At 51.0% G+C, this 12,122-nt stretch overlaps 1 protein-coding gene across 2 annotated transcripts in view; it reads right to left on the bottom strand.

The window, feature by feature from the left end:
• Positions 1-7,274, bottom strand: part of Ndst1 (N-deacetylase and N-sulfotransferase 1) — a 63,667-nt gene extending 56,393 nt beyond the window's left edge. Inside the window, exon 1 of one of the 2 annotated variants that reach the window (XM_055622546.1) lies at positions 7,094-7,274. The gene's annotated coding sequence lies outside the window, so the exon portion shown is untranslated. Of the gene's footprint in view, positions 1-6,903; positions 6,971-7,093 lie in introns of those variants that run through there. The other variant, XM_055622550.1, reaches the window with a different exon arrangement.
• Between the last annotated feature and the right edge of the window lie 4,848 nt (positions 7,275-12,122).

The raw sequence follows: 12,122 nt of genomic DNA on the forward strand, positions 1-12,122 counted from the left end.
GGCCAGAAGATGGAGTCAGATCCCCTGGGACTGGAGTTACAGTTGTGAGCCACCCACTATGTGGGTGCTGAAGCTTGAACCTGGGTCCCCTAAAGAGCAGCCAGTGCTCTTACCTGCTGAGTCATCTCTCCAGCCCTGAGCTCCACCCAGAAATATGGAGCTTGCTTCCTCCAGAAACAAATACTGCCATCTTGGCCTGCTGTGATGTTTTCCCATTACACAGTTGAAATCAGTTCCCTCTGGTATATCTACCCTTCAATCTGTCTACCAAGGCTTCCCAAAACAAAGAGGAGTCCTCAGAAATTAGCAATGATCCTCTGAGTCTAAGCTCCATGTGGAGCCATTGGTCCCTCTAAGCCTTGGTGGCCATATCTGCTTAAAGAAGGTGCTGCCAATTCCATTTCCTACTTCTGTTATAAGAATGAAGTGAGACCTCAGACAAAAATAACTATCAAGCTGGGCTTGGAGGTATACATCTTTAATCTAGCATGCGCAAGGCAAATTTGGAGGCCAACCTGGTCTATATAGTGAGTTATAAGCCAACCAGCAAAACACAGTAAGATCCTTTCTCCAAAATAAATAATGTTAGGCACTGAGCTGAGCATGGTGATGTATGCCAGTAATGACAGTTGGAAGGTAGAGACAGGATGATCTGGAATTCAAAGCCAGCTTCTACTACCCAGTGAATTCAAGGCCATCCTAGACTACATCTGACCCAATACCCACTCCCAAAATCAGGGAGAAGTAACATAGTAAATATGATAAAGTGCTTGCCCATCATACACAACGCCCAGGTTTGGTTTAATTCCCAGTACTTTATGAATCAGGTGTGGTGACATAAGCCTCTAATCCCAGAAGAAGATAGGGCAGGACAACCAGAAATTCAAAATCATCCTTGGCTATATAGCAAGTTTGAAGGTGCTATTTGAAAACCTGCCTCCCAACCCCACCAAAAAAAAAGAGGGGGGGGGGAGTGCAGGCTAGGTATGGTGGCTATACCAGTAATCTGAGCACTCAGAAAGCTGGGGCAGGAGGATCACTAAAAGTTATAAGCCAACCAGCAGTTATAGAGAGACCCTGTCTCAAAAAAACCATAGATAGATAGATAGATAGATAGATAGATAGATAGATAGATAGATAGATAGATAGATAGATGGATGGATGGATGGATGGATGGATGGATGGATGGATGGATGGATGGATGGACGGACAGATAGATAGATAGATGGATAGATAGATTGGAAGCACCTGTCAGACAGACAGACAGACAGATAGATGGATAGATAGATTGGAAGCACCTGTCTCAATAACCATAAGTAACCACTGTTTGCAGTTAAAATGATTCAATGCAAGGCCAGTGGCTGTCCCTTTGCACACATGAAGAACTAAACCTCTGGTCCAAAGTTCCATAAGCAGAACTGACAACAGGAACCTGGCCCCAGCCTGTCTGGCACCCAGTCTTGCTTTCAGCCTTGACTTGGTTTGGACATCAGTACTGCCTTAAATTTAAGTCCCCTCTTTCCCTGTTCCCACCACCTCTCTTTACCACCGTTCATTCATCCTTCCCTTTGGGAAGCTCCAAGCCCACAGCCCAGGCAGTAAGAGATGGGTCTCTGGTTATGAGAACAACCACAAGGCCTCATGCCCAACTTATCTGGCACAAGCTTTAGACAACACTCAATATGGCCACCAATTGAGAAGATTGGACTTGAGGCCCTTAACTTGGATGACAAGAAGGAAGAGAGAAGTAGAGTAGAGGCATTAACCATGGCAGAAAATCCTGTCTGGCTTCCACACAACTGCCCTAACGCTCTAGAACTCAGTTTCCTCACTTGCACTCCCAGCCTTCTACAGTAAAAGCCGATGCTTCATTGAACAGCTTCCGCCTGCTGGCGGAGTTTGGGGATGTTGTTGCTGTTGTTTTACACTTAGACTGTGTGAAAGAGTGTATGTGTATGTTTGGGGCATGTGTGGAGGTCAGCTGACAACTGCAGGAGTTGGTTCTCTCCTTCTTCTGTGTGGGACCCCAGACATCTAACTCAGAGCATCAGGAATGGTGGCAAGTCCCTTTACTCACTGAGCATCTCACAGGCCCCAAACAGGAATATCCAGATCACTGCTCTGCAGTTGGGGAACCAGTGCTCAGAGAGACTAAGGAATTAGCTGGTAGTGGAAAAAAAAAAAAACTGGATTTGAACCCACAGCTTTGAATTCTGCTCACCCCTCTGGGAAAAGGTCCCAGACTACTTCTGCTTCTGGTACACAGAGTTAAGAGATGACTACTTATTAAGAGATAACTCTGGCTTATTTCTGTAAGCCAGAGATCAAAGCAAGGAATAGAAGGGCCCCAGGAGCGTCCTGGAACAGGTTCCATGAATGTGGCAGCTGTAAGAGCTAGGGATGTCTACATGGAAGGGAGACTCCAGGGCTGTTCACCAGGGAGAGTTTGGGGACTGGGAACAGGAAAGACCTGAGATGCAATCTCCTCAACATGAGCAGAGGGGAAGAAGGGAGTGACAAGGAAAAAGAAAAGGAAAATGGGTGAGAGAGTCAAAGAGCTCTCCCTTATGGCTGAAGGGACGGGACACAGGGCACCACCATTCCACAGTGGAGTCACCTCCACATCCTATCCTCAAATAAACAGATGCCTACTCACCATGCATTTTCCACTTTCATTAACCCAACCCACATCAAAGTAATAAGACATCCCCCCAAAAAAGGGGGAGGGCTTTGGTAGCACACTGGCTCTCGCCCTGAGGCCACATGGTCCAAGGCTCATGCACTCTTCCACTGAGACCCAAACTCCAAAACCCAGGGTGATGAGCAGCTTTAGAACAGGCCACAGGGTAGGAGAAAGCATCCTCTAGACTCCTGTGGGGATCAGGAGACCATCCTTTAACCTCTGCTACAGGAAGGAGGGGAACAACCCTGCCACACAGCCTTACCTACCCTCATCCCATGCCCACTTCTCACTTTTAAACCCACAGACCCAGGAGCACCTTTCCCAATTCATGACCCAGAAGGGGCTGGAGAGTCTGACCCCATTGCACAGGTGGGAAGTGGAAACAGAAGGGTAAGACCTCAGCAGGCCGGGCTCTAGTTTGCTCCAGAGGTACCTGTCTATAACTCCCATCCCAGAAGATCCAACACACAGGATGCACAGACACACATGCAGGCAGAACACCCGTACACATAAAATAAAAACAAAAATTAGAAAACATAAAAAAGGGAAGCAAGAAAGGAAAAAAGAAAACTGAATGGAAGAGCGTTGGGCTGGGCGTCCTCAGAGCACAGGGTCTCTACGAGGAGCTGTGCCGGCCAGTGGGTATTGGAACTTCCGGAGATACACAGGAAGGGCCACTTTAAGAGCAATGAGAACAGTGGGGCTGGAAATGGGCTGAGAACTACCCAGCTTCTGTGTTCTCAGGCAAAAAGGGAACTGAGAGCAGCCACCCAAACCTGACCCTGAGCCATACATTCTCCCGTACCTCCAAAAGGCTCACTCTCCTCGAAAACATTTAGCAATGAAGTCCTGCCCTTACCCTTAGGCAGTGTCTTCCAGAAACTAGTTAGATGCCTAGGGCTCAACCTCAAAAACATCCTACAGGACCAACCTATGGCATCTGCCCCTAGGGAAATTTCCAAGGACTCATAAGTAGTGATTTTGCTGAGATCCTTCCCCAACCCTTGGCCAACCCCAAGGCCAAGATCTTCCAGCCCCTCTCCTGCCATCAGCCTCAGCCTGAGTCTGCCTGAGCTGCCTAGGTTGGCTCTGCCGGGTCACAGCCATGAGTTTTCTGGTCTCATCACTCTTGCCATCGTTTTTGGCCAAACACGACCCTGAGAAAGGCAAATCAGTGGAACAAAACAAGAAAAGCGTGGGTTCGAATTCTGGTACTGTTAAGTGACTCTACTCCTCTGAGCCTCCATTTCCCCCACCTAGAAATAGGGCAGGGTGGGGTGACCAGCAGCGGCTACTCTGCAGGGTATTGTGAGGAGTCAATGGGGTGTCTGTAAGGAGCCTGGCAGCACGCCTGACACAGAGCACAGTAACAGGCACCATGTCAACAAGCTGCTTGCAACCTTCTGTCTTCTCAGCTACAGCATAAAACCCAAACTCGGGAGCAGGGTGCCATCAGCCCCCAAAATCAGCCTGGTGCCCACTGCCCTGTCTGACAGCCTCAATCCTCAGATACCTCCTTCTCTGGGAACTCTTGCTGACATCACCAACCAGGAAGTTCTTCCTTCCACGGTCCTTCAGGCATCATCTACTGATGACCACCCTATCACACCCTGCTACCCACCCATCCCTCCCCTGATCCCTGTCTATCCTCTCTAGTCAAAATCCAGCACGCACTTTGCCCCTTTTCATGTCCCCTACCACTCCTGGCCATGGAAATTTACCATCGAATTACCCAACTCCCCATCTTAAGTAAAGAATGTTCAAGTCCTCCAAATAGTCCTGTTATTTCAAGCCATACCCAAAACAAATTCCAACCTAGTAGAAGTCTGTGCAAGCCCTAGAGATTTCCAAGTCTGGCTCTGGTTCTAAGATACAGACCCAAGGGTCCGAGCGCAGGCAAAGCGCATCCCTAAAGCCAGGGCAGAGAGAACTTTGGGCTGCTGGGACTGTCTCTCACATTCTCTGTTGGTACCTCTGTTTTTTTCTTCCTGGCCACACCTCTCAATCCGAAGACTCTTCCTTGCACACCCCCTGTGACAGAGGCTCTCTCTTGCTGACTTCTTTCCTTTACCTTTACTTCTTTTCTTTCCCAGAGGCCTCTCTGCCCTGATCACAATGACAAACAAGTGAGTCTGACCAGATAACAAGGGATAGACCCAGCCCCCAGGACCTTTTCCAGGCCTTCCAGCCCTCTACTTAATCCCTTGCTTTTCAGAGCTAAGTGGTGGAATTTCCACTCTTGTTCCTACAAGCTGACAGTGATGTCAGCCCGGGAGAGCTCTCTATTCCCAGGGCCCAAGGAAAGCCTACAAACCATGCAAATCCCACACTCTGGGCTGGAGGGCCTTGGAGCACTTAGAGCTGTATGCACAAACTTCCCTCCCCCAAGAACCCACCACACCCACCACACTAGCCCTCAGTCCAAGGTTTTAAGATGTCATTAATTAGCAATTTGTATTCCATCTTTTTAAGTAATTACTCAAAACCTCCAATCAGAGCTTGATTGGTAATCATATGATATCATTCTTCCCCTCCCTTTACCACATACCCCAAAAGACTGGGCTTGCCCTAGCACAGGAAAACCAGTGGGAATCTGAGCCTCTCTTCACAGTCGCCAGTGGGGTCTATCCTGAGGGATTACAAGGTACCTACTGGGCTAGCTGAACTCCAGAACATACAAAGACAGGTATCTCCATGAGGATTCTGCAATCTTGATGTTGGCTCAAAGTTCATCCCTCATACTAGCTCCAAGGACCTTTAAGGCTAGGGTGTCAAGGCCTGTGTCTCAGTTTGGCAACAAGGACCCTGTAGCTAAGACATGTAGGACATAAATCCTTGGCCTTAGGTCTCTATCTGCCCAACCTCTTACCCCCTGTGGATCTGAAAGTGACAGGTCTAAAGGGAGATAAAAAGGCTCTGCAGGTCTCCTGGGTGCTAGGGAAAAAGTCTGTTGACAAAGCCACCAGCTGTCCCCAGTTGAAGCCAGGGAGACAGACTCCTCCTCCCTGAACCACCACCCACACTGGGAGAGCATTCCTATCAGGACCCAGCCAGCAACAGAACTTGGACCATCGTGAAGCTCTGATCACAGGCTCCAACTGACCTCCCCTCCAACTCCAGCTGTCCAGACTAACTGGAACAAGGGCACAAGACCTCACCCAGGCAAGTGCCAGGTAGAAGGGTGCCTTACCTGGGGAAAGGGTGATGGGGCAGGGAGGCAGCTATTATGATTCACCTGAAAATGAAACTATAAACCCAGTCATATCAAAAGGCCTAGCAAGGATATATAGTTGATATTAAAGGACTGGGACAGGGGGCAAATCCCAGCTCCCACTTCCTACCTTCTCCATTCGGTTGCCTCAGTTTCCCCTCTGTAAAATGTGTCATGTAAAGCAGTGAGTTAGCCCAGTGCCTGGCACACAGCAACATGCACTTAACACTTGTTGAATACAAGCATGTCAACATTTTCCGAGGTCCCACACCCTGGCTTCAACCCCACTCTGACCGATACACCCACTTTACAGGTGAGGAAATAGAGGTGAGGGAAGGAAAGGAACCTGCTCAAGGTCACACAGCTGGGAAGTGACAAACACCCAGATCTGTCTAACCCTCAGTCTAGAGGGTAATGTTGCCCCAGAATGTCCCTCAAGCTCTCCTAGGGCAAGGAGAGGACCAACAGTGGGATGTAGGGTCTGTAGGGGATCCTGGCACGCAAGAGCCAAGTGATGGATGAGTCCTCAGATTCCTGGCAGCAACCAGACCCCCGCGTCCTACAGGCGTCCCCTCCTCATGCTGGTCAAATGCTAGAGTCCCGGCTCGGAGAACCGGAGGGAGGAAGGGAGTTACGGACCAGGCCGCTCAGGGCCGGGAGAAAACCGGTCTGGCCGCCTTCCCCCTTCCAGAAGCTGGGACCCGGCCTCTATCCCCCTCCCATGCTATACAAAAGTTTCCCCTGTTCCGGAGCTGCGGAGGGGGAAGGGGCATTCCTCGTGGGTGACATTATCCGTGACCTACAGCTGCCGCGCTGCCCGGCCCGCACCCCGGCCCGCCCGGCCCCGCGAGGCCCCCACCCCTTTGTCCTCCCGCCACCCGCCCGGCGCCCGCGCGCACCAAACTTGCACCGGGGCGACTCGGGGGCCCCCGCGCGGCCTGCACGCCGTGCCCGGGGTTCCAAGCGCTCGGCCCTGGGACGCCGGCCGCACGGTCCTCCGGCCTCTTACCTGCCTGGGCCGGGGCGCCAGGGGGAAGCGGCGCGGGTGGCCGCGCGGCCGCCGGTCCCGGGCGTGCGCGAGGCGGGCTGCGGGCCGGCTTAACCCCTTGCTGGCCGCGCTGCGCCCGCGCCCGCGCCCCCGCCCGTGGGGAGCGCGCACAAGGCTGCTGAGCCGCCCGCCTCCCTCGGCCCGCGCCTACCTCCCCCGGCGTGACCGTGCGCGGGGCTCGATCCGGCGGCGCGGGGCGCGCACGCTGCGGGGGCCCGGCGGGCGCCGGGGCGGGACCGGGGGCCGCGAGCCGGGCTGGATCTCTCGCCTCTACCCGGATTCTCCCTCGGCTCTCCCGGCCGATTCGGTGCTGCTCGGCGACCACGTGACGCGGGCTGCCTTTGACCCCGGTCTCGGAGCGGGTAGGGGGCGGGGGCCCGGGCCCGAGGGGTGTCAGTCGCGGGATTCGCGAGGGTCCCGGAGGCGGTGACCACGAGCAAACAAAGCCCTGGGGAAACCAACAAGTTATTTGGGGTCAGAGAGGGACCGGCGCTGGGGGTCGGAGAGGCGGCAGTGGGAAGGAGGGGGGACAAAGACTCGCCCTCGCCGCGACTTACAGGGCCTGGAATCGCTGGCTGGGCCCCGAGGCTGTGGGTTCTGCCCCGCTGGCCTGTGACAACCCTCCAGGGCTTCCTAAGACAAGCTCTTGACAACAGGTACCTGTCTGATGTGACCCCCAGGGCAGGACTTCACACCCACACCTACATGCCCTCTGACTGGAACACTCTTGTATTCCCTTTCCTGTGTGGATCTGATTCACGTGCTGATTTCTTTGTTTACTGGCATGTCATCTCCCTCAACAAGTTGTTCCCAGCTTAATCAATCCTCCCTGTGGCATAGAGCGTGCGGGCAAAGAGCTATATGGCCTTGTGCGAAACTTTCTCCCATCTGGCCTGCTCTTCACCATGCAGGTCCAGCCATGTCAAAGACCCTGCAAGTTGGACGAGGTTCCTCCCATTGAGCAGAGGGCAACACTGAGTCTCCTGTACTGTGCCAAGAGCCCTTATCCGCTGTTGTTAAGATTTATTCTCAGTCCAGAGAGGTCTGACATCCCTCAGCCAGCCAGTAAACTGCAGGGGAGAGAAAGATGAGGTCAGGTGCAAGGGTATATACTGAGAGCCCTTAAAAGGTCTCTGAAGATTATCAGGCAAACTGAAGCCTCCGGAAACAACAGCCTGGACTCTTTAAACACCATCAGAGGCTCAGGACTGTTAACTATAGAAACAAAACTGAAAAAACAAAAACAAAACTGAGAGCAATCCAAACAGAGAGGATAGTTCAAGGAAGGCAGCTGGCACTGGGAGACAGGACAGGCCCATCTCATTTCCCCAAGGGGTCCTTATTAGTCAGCCTGCTTGTGTCTCCCAGGGGTTGGAGATACTGAGGCCTAAACACAGAGAGGTGCTGGTCTAGGAGCTAGGAAGTGCCAGGCTTCAGCCTCCTCTATGTGCCCATGTTACACCTCTGGAAGGAGTGTCCAATGGGACTGAACCTGAAGATCTGGCCACAGTCCACTGCTGCTGGCCATGTATGGACCAATACTGCAGCCACCACCAGTTTGGCCAGGAAAAACAGCATAGACCAGCAAATTCTTGGCAGTCTGAGTTTCCACATCAGACAGTGTAAAGTCCTTGAAATCATGAGCTGAGGCTTGGGCAGGTCAAGAAAGTCTATTCGATCAGCATGCAGCCCTGTGAACATGATCTGTATTCTAGACACTTCGTGAGAGAGGCAGAGTTGAAAAGGGCAGAAGTTTATGCTCAAGCTAGGATCTGAGGATTTAGCCCAATTGTAGGGTAGTTGCCTAGCATGCAGGATGCCCTGGGTTCAATCCCCAGCCAGCACTGCACATATTGGTACAAGCCTATAATTCCACAACACCCAGGAGCTAGAGACAGTAGGATCAAGATGTTCAAAAAGGTCAAGTGGACATGAGCAACCCCCAGACACACCCCCATTTTGAGCTCAGACTGGCTGAAGTGAGTCAGCAGAGAAGTAAAGGGCAAGTAGTGTGGCCTCACAAGACTGAAGGAATGTCAGTTGGTGGCGGCCCACACCTCTAATCCCACACTCCGGAGGCAGAAGCAGAATCTGAGTTCAAGGCCAGCCTAGTCCTACAGAGTGAGTTCCAGAACAGCCAGGGCTCGACAGAGAAACCCTGTCTCAGGGAGAGAGGGCCTCCAGGAAGTCAGCCTTTAAGCTAGATCAGAAGAACAAGAAGCTAGGGTAGGAAAGGAAGACTTTCTAGCACAAGGAGCAATTCACCAAGACCATGTGGAAGTGGTTCTGGAAAAGCTGCGTGGAGCATGGCAGAGGAAGCAGGAGGGAAAGGCTGACTAGGGAGAAAGCCTGAACGGTGTCAGAAGCAGCTGAGTCCAGCACGGACTGAAACTAATCCCGAGGACTGTAGAGAGAAGTCTTCTCATCGGAAAAGGCGTGGGAGGCAGCCAGTCAAGTCACCAGTATGTCCGAAGCAGGCTTGGAGGGCTAGTCTGTGAGTTGGGTAACCCCATGTCTCTGACAGCATTTCCCACCTCTGAATCTTCAAAACTTCTGCTTCGAAACTGAGCCAGAAGCCTTCCAGTTTGCTGGATGTCCTGTGAGCATCTCTGTGGAAGCCGGAGGACTGTGTAGCTCAGTAGACCAGAGCTGGCCTTGAACTCAGAGATCAACCTGTTTCTGCCTCCATCCTGAGTGCTGGGATTAAAGGCATTTGACACTACTGCCCCATTTGAGAACCTACAGTCTTTTTTTTTTTTTTTTTCAGTTTATTTACTTTACATCCCAAGGGTGCCCCCTCCCTCCTGTCCTCTTTTTTTTGTTGTTGTTTTTGTTTTTGTTTTAATGTTCATTGTTTGCCTCCATGTGTGTCTATGTCAGGGTGTCAGATAGTCTGGAATTAGAATTACAGGTAGCTATGAGCTGCCATGTGAGTGTAGGGATCTGAATGCAGGTCCTCTGGAAGAGCAGCCAGTTCTCTTAAACCTCTGAGCCATCTCTCTAGCCCTAGGACCTTCATTCTGTTGGTGCTCAAGATTCTACTCCCGACCCTCATGATTACTCCCCAGGCCCCTTCCTCAGGGCCAACTCTCTCCCGCCCCATTGCAGGCTTGAGACCTCTTTGCTGTCTGGTCATCTTATCTGCTCCATCTTAGCAAGGCAGAGGCTGGACTCGTCACTCCTTTTGAGCGCTATGCCACATCTCATCTGAGAACCTTCCCCATTCCTCCTGCCTTTTTTCTTTCCCAGCCCCCCTTCTCCTCCATCAGCTCTACCTGAGCTGTGTGTATAGCCTCCTTAGCCTGACCCTTTCCCTCTTCATCATGCCCAGTTCCTCCCAGAAGCAACCAGCAGCTTAGTTTCTCACTTTCCTAGGATAAGTATCTTGCTTGGTATCTTACCTACCTTCCACTTTGCCTGTCCATTTATTTATTTTGAGACCTAGTCTCACTGTGTAGCCCTAGCTGGCCTGGAATGTGTTACTGTGTTACGTAGACCAGGCTGGCTTCTGCCTCTCAGTGCTGGGATCAAAGGCATTCGACATTTAGCCTAGCCCCAGGCTGCTGATTTTTGTTAAAAGAATGTCCCAAGGCCAGTCTTTCTGGGCCCTGCTACATCTAAACTATGTGGCCAAGGTCATTTTCTCAACCTGTCCATGCTATTTTCTCATCTCTACAATGATTGTGTGTGCTTCTGAGAGCTGAGTGGGAATTAAATATCTGAAGGCCTTCGTGTGCTAGCTGCCATATGATAAGAACTATATAAATGTTAGCTAAATGATGGCGATCCTTCAGGCCTCAGGTTAAACTTTAATTTCTCTTGGGCTTTTCCTAAACCCCTGACACACCCCACGTCTTTTGGTGTATACTTCCCATCCCCTTCCTCATACCCTCCTGGTGCCTGCCAGATGCCTAGCTCTCCTCTCTAGTCCAAGGTCACTGGAGGGAGGACTGCCTTTGTCTGGGATCCTGCCGAGGCTTCAGGGCCCTGAGTGGTACTAGGCATATGGCCCGTACTATGTCCACCTGCAAAATGTCCACCGATGCCACTCCATTTCTTCATTCATTTAGACTTCTATCCTCACAATGAGCAAGAAAGGTTAAGACCTCTTATAGGCCAAGGTATAGCTACCGCAGGGAGAGGCATGTAAATCAACACATAGGAAGATACAATATGATGTGCTTTAGTAGTCTGTGAGAAGGGTCCTTGGAATTATATAAGTGAAACAAAACTCACTTACAAGCAAACAAGTGAATGCCCTTGCCTTTTCAGCTAGCTTCCCAGATCCTACGCTGGGTTTCTCTAAAGCAGCAAGAGCAGGCCCCGTCCAGAATAGACTCTGGCCACCTTCTTTCTCTCTCTGCAAACCTGCTGTTCAGCCTACAGACTCAGATCCACAGCACCTCATCCAGGAAACTTTGTTATGCCCAGAGGTCTGCACAGGCCCTGGTCACGGTTTTAATGATTTTCTGTGGATAGTGGGATTTGTCAAGGATAATCCAAATTTCATGTCATTTGCTTTTTAAAAAGAAATTAAAGGTGATTTGATGAATGTATAACTACGTATGATTTCATGTTTGGACTGCCGTGGAAGCAGAAAATAGCCTGTGTCAGATCATGTGACCTGATCTGTGGTTTGGAGAGCATGGTCACCATAATTACAGCAATGACCACATGGTGTAACAGTGCCCCTCCCCCCCATGAGAGAGACAGAGAGACAGAGAGAGAGAGAGACTATTCAGTGGAAAATTTTGATACCTGTTAAGAAAATGAAGACAACCTGTAAAATGGGCAAGTAATCCAATCGAGAATGGCTATAAAATGGAAATGTTTTGGAAACCAAAGTTTGTTTTGAGATGGAAGATGAGGGGAGGGAGAGAAAGAAAACAGGAGAGGCATCAAGCAAGCAGGAACACCAAGCTTCTGCAAATCCGTTAATTCCCCCTTTAACAGTGCCATTGTTATGCTCCAATTACAAAACACTCTCGGGGCTGGAGGTTTCTAAGTGACTGTTATCAGCAAGTGGCTCAAGGTTCCCTGACAACGAGGCGAGGCGAGGAGCCCGGCCACTAAGCTGCAGACCCTGGAGCAAGCAGCTAGAGTGATGACTTTTTCTTTCCTTTTCTTTTCTTCCTTCCTTCCTTCCTTCCTTCCTTCCTTCCTTCCTTCCTTCCTTCCTT

This window comes from Psammomys obesus, unplaced genomic scaffold (assembly GCF_907164565.1).
Source record: "Psammomys obesus unplaced genomic scaffold, mPsaObe1.curated_primary_1811, whole genome shotgun sequence".
In the NCBI taxonomy this organism is placed as follows: Eukaryota; Metazoa; Chordata; class Mammalia; order Rodentia; family Muridae; genus Psammomys; species Psammomys obesus.